Below are 11,812 nucleotides of genomic sequence, written 5' to 3'. Positions count from 1 at the left end.
CTTCCTGGTCATGACGTCACCCGCCCGTGACATTCATTCCTTCCATTGGACTAGTTGACATAGATGCTTCAGACGCATTCACGCTGGGAGCGTTCCCAAAGCGTCGTTGACGCATCGCGAGTTCCCTCGAAAGGGAACTACCCAAACACTGGGTTGTTGCGTCTGACCCACGATCTGGGTAACAAAAAAACTACCCAAACACTGGGTTGTTGTGTCTGACCCACGATCTGGGTAACACAAAAACTACCCAAACACTGGGTTGTTACGTCTGACTCAGGATCTGGGTTACACAAAAACTACCTGTAGCAATGTTCAGGGAAGAAGGAGGCGGGAACCGGCGAACATTCAAATAAACTTTATTAAAATAAAACAAACCAAACTAAAATACCGCCAGCAGCCCCACGCGGACGACTGCTGGCTTACCTAAAATAAACATAACGGCCAGCAGCCCCTCGCGGACGACTGCTGGCTAAAATAAAACACAAATACAAAAAACAAAACACTACTAAAATACAGGCCTGTTCCTCTCTCGATCATCAGCGTCGTCGCTCCTCCTTTATGCTTCCGCTCCTCCGTGAGAGATGCGAGACCGGTGTGCTTCACAGGTGCTGCTCATTAGCAATCGCACCACCGGCCTCCCGCCGTTCTCTCACGTCCCTCGGCCGTCCTGTTTTCCACACTACCCAAACACTGGGTTGTTACATCTGACCCAGGTTCTGGATAACACTAATACTAACCAAACACTGAAGAAAATACCCCCCCCCCCCCCCCCCCCCCCCCAAAAAAAGTTACCCAAAAGACTCACCTCAGGATTTGGGTAGAAAAATTAAACTAGGATTTTTGTGTATAGGTGTAGTCCCAAGCGTGTGTGTGAATGTATTTGTGTGTGTGTGTGTGTATGTGTGTGTGCGCTAAGACAGCTTCAGGGAATCAGCCCGGGAGTTGTGAAGCCCGCCTGCGAGGACAGGCATTGACTCTCTCTGCAGGCACTCGGGTCCTCTGGGTCATCGGGAGAGGTGAATAACACACAGAATGATGTCAGTCTCCTCTCGGTAGAAAGGTCATCAAGCATGAGATGTGGGTCACCACCTCGGATTTGGGCAGGTCAATAACATCCAAGTCACCTGGAACACACTGCAAAGAGAGAGAGATGATCGATCGTTTCCTATCGCCCTCTCCATCTCTTGAGTTTCTTCAGGCTGTAAATTAGAAATGGTAAAAAAAATGGTAACATTATAGGATATAAGCATGAGCCTCAGACGTCATGCATAAAGGTCCTTGCATTATTCTCAGAGATGTTTGCACGCTGACAATTAATACGACCTCACGTTGCGTCAATCATGTTTACACACTGCCTCCGAAACTTTCATCCGTTATAATAGAATTTGGATCTGGTTCAATTGAGTGTTTTTTGCATCCGTTGCAAGCAAGTGTTTTGTCAATTCAGAGCCACCGTACAACGGTGGCTCTGAACGCCAAAATCGCAAATTTTTTTTTTTTTAAAGAGCAATTTTTTTAAATTGCGCAATAGATTTTTATCAACAGTTAGAAAATATCGCAAAAGTTTTGCGCAAATCGGTAATGGAAACACGCCTAGCGACTGATGCTTTAACTGGGTCTGAATCTCCATGCCATCGTTAGATTCTCCACTCCGGGATTGATCAGAGATAATCAATATGGAGGATTTCACAGATCAATAAATGGAGGGTAATGCGTGCCTGCTCTCGGCGGGCGCTGCCAGGCGGTGTGTGTGTTAGCTAACTCTAATGAGGGGAGTGTTGATTTGGCATGGGCCCTAATAGGATCAAAGAGCCCATTTGGCTTCCAGTTGACTGACAACATCACTGGGCTGGCAGGAGACCAGAGAGAGAGAGATACTGTATAATACACAAACATCCACGTGTGCGCACCCTCAGAATGGTGCTAGTGGCACATATGTACATATGGTGCCGTGATACACACACACACACACACACACACACACACACACACACACACACACACACACACACACACACACACACACACACACACACACACACACACACACACACACGTCAACACAAACGCATGCCTGTGACACCAACACATATGCACTGCAATAATATCACCATCCACATATCCACACCTTCAGGGAGGTGTTGTGCCCAGACAGACAGGTGTGTGTGTGTGTGTGTGTGTGTGTGTGTGTGTGTGTGTGTGTGTGTGTGTGTGTGTGTGTGTGTGTGTGTGTGTGTGCGTGTGCATCCCTCACACACATGCACGCATGAGCAATATTCTTTTAAGCAAAAAAAAAGTGTAATATGCAATAAAGCAACACTTCCAGGTGTGTGAGGACTACCTCAGGGGCGTTTCAACATCCCTACACAAATGCTCACAATCTCAAAAATACCAGCTTTTTTGTGCACAGGTGTGATTTCACATTTGCATATTTCATTGTTTTACGTCTCATGACCTTTGTTGCGACGAAGCAGTGGGATGTTCATTGTACACATTTTGCAGTTTGCATGAAGCATCTTATTTGTAAGCATGACTGTTTTGTCAGCATTTATATGGATGGCCTGAGGTTTCTGCACAACCGATACGCCATTAGCGACTCAAGGAAAATAAAACAAAGAGAACGAGGGGAAAAAAACACTTAAAAATACTCGAAACCCCTTTTGCATGCTGGAAAAACATCCCCCTTTTCTAAATTGGCATGCAAATTTTTTTTTTTAAGGTTTCACCGCCACACTTCCCCCGTTCTCTGTCTGTCCCCCACCCCCGATCCTTTGTCTCGAAATTAGTGAAGCAGAGTACTCGGGCGGCTAATTACGTATTCAAATGAAAGAGGCTCGTTAATGTTGCACTGGGGAGAGAGGAGCTGATTGGGAGAGGATGATGGAATTGAAATTAGCGCTCGCTGCATCTGGAACCAGCCGAGCACGGCCCGGCAGATGCCACCTCCCGGGGGTGTTATGCGTGTGTGTGTGTGTGTGTGTGTGACACGAGGGGGGAACCAGAGGGTACTAGCAATAAGAAGGCTTTGTTTCAGCAGAGGACAAAAAGAACGGCACGTTTCACTCCAAAATGGTGCCAAAATGGCCGCCCTTCCCGCTGTGAGCTTGGCTCTGAGTGTGTAATCAATAGCGTAAGGGTGTCGCATCGACCCCTGGTGATTTTAACGGGTGGCGGTTCAAATGTTTGAAAGGTAGTCGTTCCCTCCAGCAATTATGTGGCTGAGAGCTCTACGTTTTGTTGTTGGTATGACTGTGTGTATATGTTTTCTGATTTAGGCGCTTAGAGTGACTGTTAGCAATTTTGCTGTTGAGTACTTTCTCTTGCACTTAGCCGTACGCTACACATCTCTCAAGAGCTCTGTGCATCAGAGACTAGCTTTCATTCAGAAATATGTTTGGTTGCAATGTTTTGAACGATACCGTTAAAACTGTATTAGCACGTTTCCTTGTAACGTAAGTCCACGTGATCAGCTTTATGCGACAAAGTGGGATTTATATACCATTATTTTAGATCTGATCTTTTGTAATATTTATGCCAGTGGTTAAAATGGGTAGCTATATAGGATATAAACATTTATGCCGACACCATTAACCGATAATTCTTTACATTTGAAAGCGGATAACTGCTATATTGGCCGATAAATCTAAATCCAAATTTTTATATAATTTTTTAAAGAGCCTGATTACAAAAACAAAAGTCTCACCATTAAAATCCATGTCCACAGCACACAATTAAAATGTTGTCATTATAATTTTATGTACTGTATTTACCATTATTGAAGTGATTCCAATCATATTTCAAGTGATTCAGAAGCATCATGTTGAACCGTGCGCATCTGAAGTGTTTCATCTGAAAAATAATACATTATTTATCGGCTTTAATATATCGGCCAAATTTCCTTATTGGGCCGATAACAATTACATTAAAAATGAACATATATAACCGACATATCGTAACTTTTCTAGTTGCTTGATTTATCAAACTCATCCACTATTTCCTCCAATTGTGACATGAATTGGTTTGTTTGTTTTTGTAGAGGAGCTTCAATATTGTCATCTGCAGTATGATTGCATGTTGAACACAATGTGAAAGTCTCAGCGTTTGGTCAATTCTTTACTACTTTGTTCATAAAATATAGGCTAATAATGTCACTCAAGCAATGATGTGCTGTTTGTAATTTCAGCAAAATCACAGATATTCTGTACAACAGCACTATACTTGTGTGATATAACGTGGAATACCTATTGTTATTAACATTAAAAACGTTAAATGATCAAACTTCTTCATTTGTTGTTGTTCATATATTTAAATGCTTGTCTTCAGCTTTTAGTGAAGTGAAAATATTAAATAATTTCTAATCATCCAAATATTTAACTCAGTTAAGTTTGTCCTCTCCAATGCTTATAAACAATGAAATAATAATAATAAAAGCTGTAATGTAAGGAAAAACTATTTGAGGATTTATCTTTGAAATTAAACATAATTTTCAGAAGTATGAATATGTCAAGATCTGTGTGTCCATATATATATATATATATATATATATATATATATATATATAGACATAGAACTTGCACCAATGATCAAATTTATCAGAGATATTTTGATGCATAGTTTTTTTGCCTCTTTCCATAAAAGTATTAATTCTCTCCTCGTGCACAACATGCAGACCATTCAAAAACCTGCAGCTGACTTATCGTCTGGAAAAAGAGACCAGCACTTCAGTATAATGGGTTTGCTTTAATAGTCTACCTTACTCATTAATTTTGACTACCCCATGATTCACACATTGTTTCATTTCTATTGTTCTGTAATGTGCATTACGCTGAACATGCTATAGATACAGTTTGCCTCTGTCTCACTTTACATGGAACAAAAATGTAATGGAACCCTGCTTAGCGACAGCTCACTCACACACACACACACACACACACACACACACACACACACACACACACACACACACACACACACACACACACACACACACACACACACACACACACACACACACACACACACACACACACACACCAAAACGACCCACAATATGCTCATATGCGTCCTTCAGTTGACATCTCCCTCACCTTCCCTTTCACACCTTTGCACACTCACACACACACACACACACATACACACCATAGAACACCATGCATCCCATAGGCAGAGCGTGTGTAAGGTTAGGCAAAGGCATGAAGCCCAAATTGCAGACCAATTTTTGTGTCCGTAGACGATGCACATAATAACGCACATACGAGTGACTTAAAAAAGTCCCCTCGGGTGCACACGACGAATACGTCTCCTTCAGATTGAAATCGGATCGGATTTTGCAAGTGTGAACAGCCAAAAATCAAAATTTTTACAAGTCTGTTTCGAGCTACATTCATATGTGGTTTAAAATCCTATTCAAATCGCATTTCTGGAAATCAGATTCAGTCTGAACGCTCTAGGATGTGTTTCCCGAAAGCATCGCTAGCCAATTATGTTCGCAAACAGCATCGCAGAGTTGTCAAGTCAAGTCAAGTCAAGTCATCCTCATTTATATAGTGCTTTTAACAATGTAGATTGTTTCAAAGCAGCTTTACAGAGATAAACATATAATTTAAGGTAACAGAGATTGGTTTAGTTTTATAGTGGTTCTTGAAAAATGTTTTTTCCAGCTAAAGTTAGTTTTGCTTGATTCACTTCCGTCTAAATGATCATTTGTTATTAAATTAGGGGCCGCTAAGACGACACCGTTCTCTCTAAACAGACTTTAAACGTGAACCTGTGATAGACGCTGATGGCGTTGACATGCACATTAAGAATTGATTCTATAGTTATGTGCGTTTGAATATATGTGTGCAGGTTTGTAATTCCCTACAAACCATGCCTAAACAAACTACTTGTCTTGTCTATAAATTTTGATGCAGAATTTTATTTTATCTTATCACTTTGGGTAGGTACGCGAACCGAAAAATTCCACAACGCTTTATCTGTAGAGTGGTATAGGGATCCTCCATAGGGAAAGGCTAGTTGGCACTTCAGCACTTCATTGTCATCGGGTCCAGGCGAAAGTCCTTCGTCAGATCTGGAAACGGCCTGGATCCGGCAGGCTGCGGGAAAACCTCGGGATAAACAAAGACACTAAAATTAGCGTAGACGGCATTCTTCTTATGATGTAACGAGTACATCAGGATTTAAGGGAAGTGTTCCCAGTTCCGGCTGACCTAATCTAAGCAGCCTAATATTGAATTATAGAAGTCTATAGAGTGTTATGTGAATGCTAGGTCAAAGAGATGTGTTTTTAGTCTAGCTTTGAACTGACAGACTGTGTCTGCTTCCTGGACAATGTTAAGAAGATTGTTCCAAAGTTTTGGTGCTAAATAGGAAAAGGATCTACCGCCAGCAGTCGATTTATATATTCTAGGTATTATCAACTGGCCGGAGTTTTGAGATCGCAATAGACGTGAAGGACTATAATGCGTTAAGAGCTCGCTCAAGTACTGGGGAGCTAAACCATTTAGTGCTTTGTAAGTAATCAGCAATTACGATGTTTAATAGGTAGCCAATGCAGTGTTGACAGATCCGGGCTAATATGGTCGTACTTCCTGGTTCTGGTAAGAACTCTAGCGGCTGCGTTTTGAACTAGCTGTAGTTTGTTTATTAAGCGTGCAGGGCAACCACCCAGTAGAGCATTACAATAATCTAGCCTTGATGTCATGAACGCATGAACTAGTTGTTCCGCATTTGTCAATGAGAGCATATGACGTAATTTAGATATATTTTTAAGATGGAAAAATGCGGTTTTACAGAAACTAGAAATGTGACTTTCAAATGAAAGATAGGTATCAAAGAGCACACCCAGGTTCCTAACTGACGACGAAGACTTAACAGAGCAGCCATCAAGTGTTAGACGGTATTCTAGGTTATTACGTGTGGAAGTTTTTTGTCCAATAATTAGAATCTCTGTTTTTTTCAGAATTTAGTAGTAGGAAATTACTAGTCATCCAATTTTTTTATATCAACTATGCATTCCGATAATTTTGTGAATTGGTGAGTTTCGTTAGGTTTGGAAGAAATATAGAGCTGAGTATCGTCAGCATAACAGTGAAAGCTAATTCCATGTTTCCTAATGATATCTCCTAAAGGTAGCATGTACAGAGTGAACAGCAGCGGTCCTAGTACTGAGCCTTGTGGTACGCCATACTGAACTTGTGATCGATAAGACATCTCTTCATTTACTGCTACAAACTGATAGCGATCAGATAAATATGATTTAAACCATGCTAATGCAATTCCACTAATGCCAACATAGTTTTCTAGTCTATTTAAGAGAATGTTGTTGTCCATGGTGTCAAATGCAGCACTAAGATCAAGTAACACTAATAGAGAGATACAACCACGATCGGATGATAAGAGCAAGTCATTTGTGACTCTAATGAGAGCAGTCTCAGTACTATGGTACAGTCTAAATCCTGACTGGAAATCCTCGCAGATATCATTTCTTTCAAGAAAGGAACACAGTTGTGAGGATACTGCTTTTTATAATATCTTTGATAGAAAAGGTAGATTTGAGATCGGCCTGTAATTGACTAATTCTGTAGGATCAAGTTGCGTTTTTTTAACAAGCGGTTTAATCATAGCCAGCTTAAAGGTTTTTGGTACGTATCCTAGAGACAAAGACGAATTAATGATGTTAAGAAGAGGATCTATGACTTCTGGAAGCATCTCTTTCAGTAGTTTAGTCGGTATAGGGTCTAACATGTTGTCGATTTAGATAAATTAACGAGTTTGCAAAATTTTTCCTCTCCTATGGCAACAAATGAATCAAATTTTACCTCAGGGAGACTATAATGCACTCCCTGATGCGATGCTGTAGTAGACGGTTGCATAGTTATAATTTTGTCCCTAATATTATCAATCTTATAAGTGAAGAAGTTCATAAAGTCATTACTGCTGTGTTTTGTACAGTTGTGTGTTTGTAACAACGACACTCTAGTTTCTTGAAGAGTTTGCCAATATGAACGTGCTCTACTAAGAACGAGCCGATGATTAAATCTGGTCATAAAGCAAAATAACTGAGAAAAATGATAAATAGTCCTCAGATGCATGTCTATAATTTATAGCGAAACATCTAGCATTAATTCGATCTCAAACAGATTCATTAAAAGTAGTTATTACTCAATCATTAACCAACGTGGTTGAACGACCAATTTACGACAATAACGTTGTAATTTTTTTTACATTGTCAACGCAATTACGTTGATTTCTTCAACGATGGATCGTAATCTACTATAGTAGTTAAGCAGCAAGTTACAACGTTGTACGATAAACGCATCCCTGATTGGATCAGTATTGCAAACCCGTCCATGTTGCGATTATTGTTGTTTTTGGTGTATAGCTACCAACGTAACGTCATTGCCACAGAGACTAATGCAGATAATCCGGAAAACGAAAGAGTGGCATCGGACACACAAATCGGATCTGAACCACTGCGATACACAGTGTGGACGGATTTGGAAACAGAATTTTGAAACAGATTTGGTGTTTGCACTCTTGAGAGCGTCAAAAGTTTCTGTTTACAACTTGTCTAGCAGCGTTAAGAAATGTAGCCAATCACAAACATATCTGTTGATTTACTGAAAGCAATGACCAATCAGGCGTGTTCAAAATTCAAATTAGGATCCACTCACCAATCAAAATGCTGAGGTTTTTGTTCTGTACACGTGCAAATCCTCTCATTGTAAGTGCTTTTCTGTCCAATTTATGCTGTTATAACCAATCATTTATTAGGAGTGTTTATGCTGGGATTTATGTGTTGTTGCTAGACGACACGTAACTTTTTATTTAAACGTGTTTTTAAAGAGGAAGCACATCGAGCCTTATCTAACCCCGTATTGGTAAGGCGTACTTTTTATACCAATATGCATGACAAACGCAGAGTACACAAAGACTTTCTCATTTAGATGTAAAGCAGGGAGGTTTATTCAGCCCTATATGTTCTGCTTACACACACCCAGTTACAAACAAAGTCTTGTACCCAGAATGAGCAAACATACATGGTGATGCACAGAATATGTGGTGCGTGCACACGCACATGCACACGCACACACACACACACACACACACACACACACACACACACACACACACACACACACACACACACACACACACACACACACACACACACACACACACACACACACACACACACACACACTCATCCTGTATTCATGGCTGAAGCGCGGTGCGGTCCGTGCCCCCAGGCGTGTAACCCTGTGCCCTGCAGGTATCATTAGAAAGAGCCTGTAAAGTCATTATTGATCCAGTGGCTGCTAATGTTATTCAGGATCATCTCCCGAGGGGCCGTGCTCAGACTGGTGGCCCTACACCTCTGCACTCGGACTCTTCCATCACTGTGTCACCGCATCCCACCGGTGCAAACAAATAAACACCTAATGCCAGCACACACACAGACATGCAAAAAACACCCTGACAAAAGCATGCAAAGATAGTAGATTTGTACATTGCATGAAGAAAATAGCAGAGTTGTTTGCCCTCACTGCCACGAGGATGTTATTATGCATGAACTAAATGGTTTTTACTATGTTGCATGCTATTGCTAGGGTGTAATGCATTACAAAGCTGTTGCTAAGGTGTGGGAGGTTGTCAGGGTGTTGCTATGCACTTGCAAGAGGTGTTTTGAGTGGATGTTTGCACGTCGCTTGATCTACGATCTACTAAGGTGTTCTCATTGTTCTGCAGTTGATGTGGTGTTCTTGATTGTTGTGATTTTTAAGGTGTTGTGAGTTTTTTTTTTTTACCATCTTACAATGCCATTTCTAGGGTATAATGAATGGTTCCACGCATTGTAGTGTGATTGTTGAATTCCCCCTTTAGTCATTTTATTCCTTATAACTTATCTTTGATCAGCAAAATTAGATATTTAAAATTTTTTCCCTTGTTTCTTCATGTCTTAAAATAGCTTGCATGTAACTCGACACTCTTGCCTCATTTAGTATGCGTGGATCAATGAATATGCAAATGAGCCCCGCCTCCACTCACTCACTCACTCACTCACTCAGAGATCCACTCGTTGACGATCACACGTTGATCTGATTGGTTACAAGGTAGTTTGTGACGTCAGAAACACCAGCGATTTCAAAGCGTTTTTGAGACTGTCTTGCAGTTTTAAGGAGAAAATACTCAGCAATGCTGTCGACTTATGAATTTACACATGATTTGTCTTAAAGCATATTACAGTTTTTTACAATCGCTATGACAATTTTTTCAATACTTATAACAAATTTCCTAAACTCTTAACACAGTTAGCACTATATCCGTCTGTGTAAGCTATAATATTAACACATTACTTGTTGCTTTAACACAACATGCATACAATTAACACAAATTTAAAATACTTGAACTTCTTTTACACACAAGCTCAAACAAGACCAAAACAATGGATTTTTACTGGCAAATTTACCAATGCTTTAACACTGTATGTCAGAACAGATAACACCATGTTCTAAACCTAACCCAGGCTAAAGTCAAGGTGAACAGCTGTTTATATTGTGAATTGAAACACAAATATATCCCCTGTATTTTATTCTATTGTTACTGAGAAACAGCTGATTGAATTATGCAAATATATAAATTTATTTATATTTATTTTCTTTATTGCAGAAATGTCTCTGTCTTCGTCTTTTTCATTACAGTAACCACACATTCTATAAAGCACTCTGAGACGGGTCTTTTTTTATTGAATTTTGGCAGCAAAAGACCTAAACCCAACAAAACAAAAATGTAGAGAGGCTTCAAAAGTCACTGCAGTGCAAAACACAATCTATGGTCAATGCAATATACTGTCTGTCGTATAAGGGTACCTGACACATATAAAATAATGCAGTTTCTGTAATTCCATCTGATGTTCGTGTTTTTATGACATTGTGCTATGATTTACTAAATCTTCCTGTTGGACGAGGATATATGTTAGTGTATTGAAAAATTATTTGATTTTGAGAAATGTTTAAAGTGTTTTGGTAGACACAGTGTATTGTTGATAGTGTATTATTGTATTTTGAAAATTTGTGTTGGAGTTTAGTTTACAATGCGTGATTTTGAGCATGAAATTAACTGTTTTGCCAATTGTGTGTTGTAGGTGTGTTGGTGCGTTAAGAGTTTAGGAAATTTGTTAAAAGTATTGAAAAAATTGTCATAGCGATTGTAAAAAACTGTAAAAGACATAGACATACAAACAACATTAAAAGCTTAATTTTCACCACAGGGGGACTTTAAGGTGTTCTGGATGGCTCGTCTCTTATATTCTGGTCTCTCAATTCGACTCAGGTCACTCCTTACATGAAAGCCTGTAGTGGTTTAATTTGTAGGGTTTGTTTAAATCTCGTACCCTAATTATAAGCACCTGCACTAGAGATGCTTGCCTTAGCAAACCACACTACTTAACACTTAAAATACAAAAATTCCTGAGCATTATGTTCAATATAACACTGCAATGACTTGGTTTGCACACAGTGACCCCATTACAGAGTCTGCTTTGTTGTTTTTCTTTAGCTCTACGTGTGGTAAGTGGTAAGTGTTCTTGTCACCCGCAGAATGTGCCAGAAATCTGTCTGTACGTCCACCCCCCTCTTTTTTTGTTCTGACGGAGATGCATGGTGTTTCTAATTTGGCATGCAGACATTAATTCCAGCACAGCTGCTGCCTTCCCTCTCTCTCTCCGTCTCTGTATCTCTCCCTGCCATCATTTCACTCCCTCCTCCTTCCCCCCGGAAGGCTTTTTTCTAATGTACAACTTCAGAGATGC

Source organism: Siphateles boraxobius, unplaced genomic scaffold (genome assembly GCF_051911475.1).
Source record: "Siphateles boraxobius isolate OS27281-9 unplaced genomic scaffold, OSU_SipBor_1 134, whole genome shotgun sequence".
Taxonomy (NCBI): domain Eukaryota; kingdom Metazoa; phylum Chordata; class Actinopteri; order Cypriniformes; family Leuciscidae; genus Siphateles; species Siphateles boraxobius.
The sequence above is the reverse complement of the archived record's forward strand: the minus strand, read 5'-3'. Positions refer to the sequence as shown.